Raw genomic sequence first — 7,043 nt, 5'->3', positions numbered from 1 at the left:
CCTGTAAACTTTCACTCAATCCACAATAAAAACCTTAAATTAAAAAACAAAAAAATACTAAAGCAGTATTAATAGGGTTTCCATAGTAAGACTGAATTTGTTCTATGGTGATTCCTTGAATTTATGAATATAAATAGTAGTAGACCATGGTGTTTTAGTACTTCATTTGATCCTGGGATGATTTAAAAACTTAATAGTTTTGTTGCTGCTGCTATGTGCTGTGGAGTCTGTTCAGATTCATAGCAACTTGTATAGGATTTCTGAGTGGCTGGTGGGTTTGAACTGCTGACCTTGTGTGTAGCTGTTCAGGGCTTATCCTACAGTGCCACACCAAGACTCCAATCAGATATAGGATTATGAAATTATGCTAAAAGGCTAAAAGAACAACTTTTTTTTCCCTTCCATTGAATTGTACTGAAATTAACATTCAACAACTTAGTTGAGTGTGAAAACTTCCTTTTTAACTCTCTTAGCCTGTTTCTAATTTATTTAAAAATGAGATAAAACTTTAAATTTTACTTCATGTTCAGTAATAATTTTGTACATTTTTTTCAGCAATGTCTTCATGATTTTTTCAAGTCTATGAGGGAAACATGCTAATAAATATTAAAACTTAAGTTACTAAAAATTGAAAGCTTTGTTATAGGACAGAAATGCTTAAAGGCAGTTAACCAATAGTCCCTTTAATGAAATAAAACCATACAATAAAATTGATAATACTACAGACAGGCTGGGAGCACAGTGCCATCATACGATAAGCACAGGACTCTGCACAGGTTCGAGCCAGCCAGCATGTCTTCAGAACAAAGATGAAACTTTCTGCTCCCACAAAGATTTAAAGCCTCAGAAACCCTATACAGGATTGCCATGAGTTGGAACTGACTTGATGGTCCCTAACAACAGCAACAGACTGACTTCTTGTTGTAAAGTGCTGTTGAGTCAGTTGTAACCCATAGCAACCCTGTGCATGGTTTCCGAGGAGCAACTGGTGAGCTTGAACCGCTAACCTTACAGTTCAAACTGACTTTTCAGTCCAGCTCATTAACTCACAGCGCCACACCAGGACTCTACAGACTAGCTAACCAACAACAACAAAAAAGAGAAGATTCAAATTACGTATATCAGAAGTGAAAAGGAGGCAATCATTACTGATCTCAAGGACATGAAAAAAATAGTAAAGGCATATTATGAACAATTTATGCTCCCACATTTTAAAATCTGGATGAAATGGACCAATTTCTTGGCAATCTCCCAATTCACATGACTAAAAATAGGTCACTGAATAGGTCTTTATGTATCATAGAAATTGAATCAATTATTTACCTTCTGCAATGGAAATCACTAGGCTCAAATGGATTATTGTTGAATTGGTTACATTGTTGAATTCTAGCAAGCATAAAGAAGAAATGATACCAATTCTCTGTAATCTCTTCCAGAAAATAAAAGCAGAAGGAATGTTAAAACCAGATGAAACTATTACAAGAAAGATGAATTACAGGGCAATATGTCTTATGCGGAGTCCTGGTGTGGCACTGTGGGTTAATGTGCTGGACTGCAGCAAGGGTGGTTTGAACTGCAAGGTCCATAGTTCAAATTTACCAGCCACAGGGTCGCAGTGGGACGGAACTGAATTGACGGCACTAAGCAACAACAGTCTCTTATGAATATAGATGTAAAAATCCATAATAAAATATAAGAAAATTGAATGAAAAATATATAGTAAGAATTCTAGAGCATGACAAAGTAGGATTTATTCCAGCAATGCAAGAATGGTTCAAGCATTTGATAACTAATGTAATCCATCATATCACCAGGCTGAAAAAAAAATCATATGGTCAAATCAATAGATATAGAAAAAGTATTTGACATAATCCAACACACCTTTAGGATTAAAAACTCTCAGCAAACTAGGAATAGAGGAGAACTTCCTCAACTTGATGAAGACCATTTTATAAAACCTATAGCTAACAACATTCTTAATCATGAGAATTAGATGCTTTCATGAGGCTCAGGAACAAGGCAAAGATGCCCCCTCTCAATACTCTTATTCAGCATCATATTGGAAGTCCTAAGCAAAAAAAGTCCTAATAAAAAAGAAAGAAATGAAACAAGGCTTATACAGATTGGGGAGAAGAAATAAAACTCTCTTTGTTTGTAGATATCATGATTGTCTACAACAAAAATCTCAAAGAATCAGTAACAACAGCAAAATTCTGGAACAAATAAGTGATCGTAGCAAAGTTGCAGGTTGCAAGGCTAAGCTAATTCTTTTTCTACATATCAGCACTGAACAATTAGAAAATAAAATTTAAAACACAATACCATTTACATTAAGGACCTCTGGTTGTGTAGTGGTTATAAGTTGAGTTGCTAGCCTCAAAGTCAGTAGTTTGAAATTACCAGCTATTCCATGGGAGAATGACGAGACTTTCTGCTCCCATAAAGATTTCCAGCCTTGGAAACCCTATGCAGGGTCACTATGAATTGGAACCAACCCCACGGCACATCACCACTATCACCATTTATATCAGCACCAAAAAAAGAGTGAGAAATAGATAAAAAATCTAGCAAAACATGCACAATGTCTACAAGAGGAAAACTCAACACTCCAAAGAAATAATGAAAAAGATCTAAATTCATGAAGAGATGTCTCCTGTACACAGATAGAAAAACACAATATTGTTAAGCTGTCAGTTCTGGCTGACTTGATCTATACATTCAACACAGTTTCAAGGGTGCAGCTATCTATTTTGTGAATATTGACAAACTGATTTGAAAGTTTACTTGGAAAGACTGATAGATGATATATAGGTAGATAAAATCAGAAGAGACAACACAATACTGAAGAAGAATACAGTTAGAGGACTAGACCTACTCAACTTGTATAATAAAGATACAATAATCCCATAGAGATTTAAGAGTTCCTTAAAAGAGCACAATGCTCAAGGCAGACATTCTTTATTAATTAAGTTAACCATTTGCTTCAAAGAATTCTCCCAGACCAAACCTACTGCTAAACAGTCCATTCAGGCTGCATAGAGTTTCTGAGACTGTGAATCTTTATGGAACCAGGCAGTTTCTCTTCCATGAAACAACTTTTAGGTTCAAATCGCCAATCTGATGGTTAGCAGCTCAACACTGTCCCACTGTGCCACCAGGGCTCCTTAAAGAAGACTTCAGGGGATCATATTTTTGGCTTAAGGTTTAAAAATGATAAAAGCAATACTTTCCAAGTTTCATTCAGCTTCAGGGAATCCAGAAAGGCTAGATTCCATGAGAATCTGAAATTCTGTTCTGCATTTGCCACTATTTGATCAGGATTGTTCTACAGAATCTTTGATCAAAATATTGGTTAATAATGGTAGCTGGAACCCTCCAGTGTTTCTATTTAAAGGCAAAGAAGTTGTTCACGGAGACAATTAGCCACATGTTCCACATTATCCTCCTAATTCGGACTCTTTCTCTCTGTTGCTCCAGGAGAGTAGAGATTAATTGCTGTACCTTAGATGTCCACCTTTAAGCTTTTAAGACCCAAGGCACAACAGCAATTGGGAAGTTTAGATAGAAAACTTAGAGGGCAGTGAGTTTATGCTAATGTTGGAGAAGTAATTTAGAAAAGTAGGGTAAAAATGATTGCATAGCTTGAATAATGTAACCAATACCACTGAATTATACATGTAGAAAATATTGAATTAGGATATTATTTTGTTGTGTATAGACTAGACAGATGTACTACAGAGATACTCAACAGCAAAGATATGAGAGGTCAAATAGAACAGACACAAATGAAAATTCTGGCTATTTGAACTTCAGAAGAAAGGCTAGAGAGGTGGATGAAGGGCTTGCTGGGAGGACAAGCTGAGCAGAAATAGTGAGAGACGGAGACTGATTGGTGAACGGCTGGCCAGATGTAGCTTGACCCTCTTGAAAGCAACTTTGGCAGTGGAGGGAGGTCTGGCAGAGCAGATTCACACAGGTGACAGGAAAGGTGTGAATGATGCAGAAAGCATCAAAAGTAGATGAAAGGAATACACAGAGTCACTGGACCAAAAAAGAAATGGTCTATGTTCAGCCATTTCGAGAGGAAGCATATGATCAAGAACCAATGATAGTCAAGGAAAAAGTCCAAGGTGCATTGGAGGCTTTGCAAAGAACAGAGTTCCAGGAATTGATGCAATACAAATCGAAATCTTTCAACAAACTGATGCAACACTGGAGACTTCACTCATCTATCTGTGCCAAGAAATTTGAAAGATAGCTACCCAACCAACTGATTAGAAGAGAGCTATATTTGTGCAAATTCCAAAGAGAGGTGATACAACGGAATGCAGAAAGCATTGGACAACAATATTTAATATCACATGTAAGTAAAATCTTGAGAAAGAAAAATTAAAAATTGCTGCAACAGTACACTGAAAGGGAAATTCCAGAGGTTCAAGCTAGATTAAGTCGAGGAAGTGGACAAGGAAGTGACAAGTGCTGATGTCAGATGGATCTTGGCTGAAAGCAGAGAATACCAGAAAGATGTTTACCTGTGCTTTATCAGGCAATGTTGTGGAGGATTAGTATTCTTGAACACTTAATTGTGCTCATGAGGAACCTGTATATAGATCAAGAGACAGTTGGTCAAATAGAACAAGGGGTCACTGAATGGCTTAAAACCAAGAAAGGGGTGCACCAGAGTTTTATTCCATCACCATATTTATTCAATCTGTACGCTAAGTAAATAATCTGAGAAACTGGATTATATGAAGAAGAATGTGGCATCAGGACTACAGGAAGACTCATTAACAATCTTGCTTGCTGAAAGTGAAGAAGACTTAAAATAGTTACTGATGAAGATTGACGACCACAGCCTTCAGTGTGGGTTGCACCTCACTGTAAAGAAAACAAAAATCCTCACCACTGGACCAATAAATAGCATCATGATAAATGGAGAAAAGACTGAAGTTTTTAAAGACTTCATTTTGCTTGGATCCTCTCATGGAAGCAGCAGTCAAGAAATCATACGACATATTGCATCAGGTAAATCTGCTGCACTTGACCTCTTCAAAGAAATGTAATCATAGTTTACTGTTGCAACTGGCATGGAACAATACTTGTGTATTCAGAATACAAACACTTCTTGCTGATTTTCAGTTTGTAGCATTAAGTATAGACAGTACAGAACAGACAATTCTGGTTGCAAAATAGAATATAACCTATTAAACTCAATTGTTGTTGCTATGTGCCATGGAGTTGGTTCCAACTCACAGCAATCCTATACAGGGTTTCCGAGGCTGTAAATCTTTACTGGAGCAGAAAGCCTCATCTTCCTCCCACGTAACAGCTGGTAGTTTTAAACTGCTGACCTTGTGGCTCGCAGCCCGATTCGTAACCGCTACACTACCAGACCTCCTATTGTTGTTGTTGTCAGGTGCCATCAAGTCGGAACTGACTCATAGCGACCCCATGCATAGCAGAATGAAACAATGTCAGATCCTGGGCCAACCTCACTACCACTGCCACACTTGAGTCCATCAATGATGCTACCTGGCCGATCCATCTCGTTGGGGGTCTTCCTCTTTTTCTCTGACCCTCCACCTTACCCAGCATGGCATCCTTCTCCAATGATTGTTTCTTCCGGACAATATGTCCAAAGTATAGGAGACGAAGTTTAGCCATCCTGGCCTCCAAGGAGCACTTTGGCTGCACTTCTTCCAAAACAGATCTATTGGTTCTTTTGGCAGTCCATGGCACTCTCAGTATTCTCCTCCAACACCACAACTCAAAAGCATCAATTCTTCTATGATCTTCCTATTCACTGTCCAGCTTTTGCATCCATGTGAGGCTATTGAAAACACAATGGCCTGGGTCAGGCGCACCTTAGTCCTCAAGCTGACATCTCTGTTCTTCCTATTAAAACTCAATAATTCAACGTAATTTAGGATAGGGGAGACAGGTTTTAAGACATCCCTTCCCTTGCTCCAGAAAGGGGAAAGTGAATAGATACCATCTATGGAAAGTTAGGTAGCCAGTGAGGAATAAACTGTGACCTAAATTCTCATTCTTTGTAAAAGGAAATCCATATATGTAAAATTACAATAGAGCTTATTTTTTAGAGATGAGTTAAAACACTGCCTCTGGGCAGTGGAATCAGAGTGAGTACTCATTTTCAGTAGAAGCTCTTCTATACGATTTGACATTTTAGTCATGTACACAAATACTTATAAAAATATCCAAAAAGGGTCTCAGCATCTAATTAAGCTTGGGCTTTGTGTGGTGCTGTAGGAAAAGCAATGGACCGAAAAAGGAAGGCTTGAATTTCAAATCTGGCAGTTCAAACTCACCAGTCACTCACTCCTTAGAAACCCTATACAGGATCACTATGAGTTGGAACTGACTCAACAGCATTTAACAACAACAATCCTGAACATAAGGCTTAGAGAGACATTGGAGACAATTATTTGTTATCAGCATTTGCTAGCACCAGCACTCTCTAGAGCAGGGGTCAGCAGACCACGCGTCTTATCATTAGAGCTTTGAGTTAAGTATGGTTTTTACACTCTTAAATGTTTGTGTTTAAAAGAGGTTTGTAAGTTCCTACTACAAATATAAATATAAAATATATATATTTTATCTGTCCATTGTTCATTGGTCTCTCGCTGACTGTATGCCTCCATTATGGTAACTAGAAGGGATACCTGAGTGAATGGATATCCCACCCCCACCCACAGAGGGTTCTACTACATATGCACACAGATCTCCTTGAAATTTAAAGTGACAGTTTCGACATAAAACCAAACAGCCACCACTCGTCTGTCTGTTGTACTGTGCTGGCTTGTGAGTTGTTGTGATTCTGAGGGCTATGCCACCGGTATTTTAAATAACCAGTAAGATCACCCATGGTGGACAGGTTTCAGATAAGCTTCAAGACAAAGACAGACTAGGAAGAAAGAGTGACGAACTACTTCCGAATCTTTAGTCACTGAAAACCTTATGAATAGCAGAGAAACACTGTCAGATACAAGGCCGGAAAATGAGCCCCTCAGGTTGAAAGGCCC

This window comes from Chrysochloris asiatica, unplaced genomic scaffold (assembly GCF_000296735.1).
Source record: "Chrysochloris asiatica unplaced genomic scaffold, ChrAsi1.0 scaffold00166, whole genome shotgun sequence".
NCBI classification, from domain to species: Eukaryota; Metazoa; Chordata; class Mammalia; order Afrosoricida; family Chrysochloridae; genus Chrysochloris; species Chrysochloris asiatica.
This window is presented reverse-complemented; position numbering follows the sequence as displayed.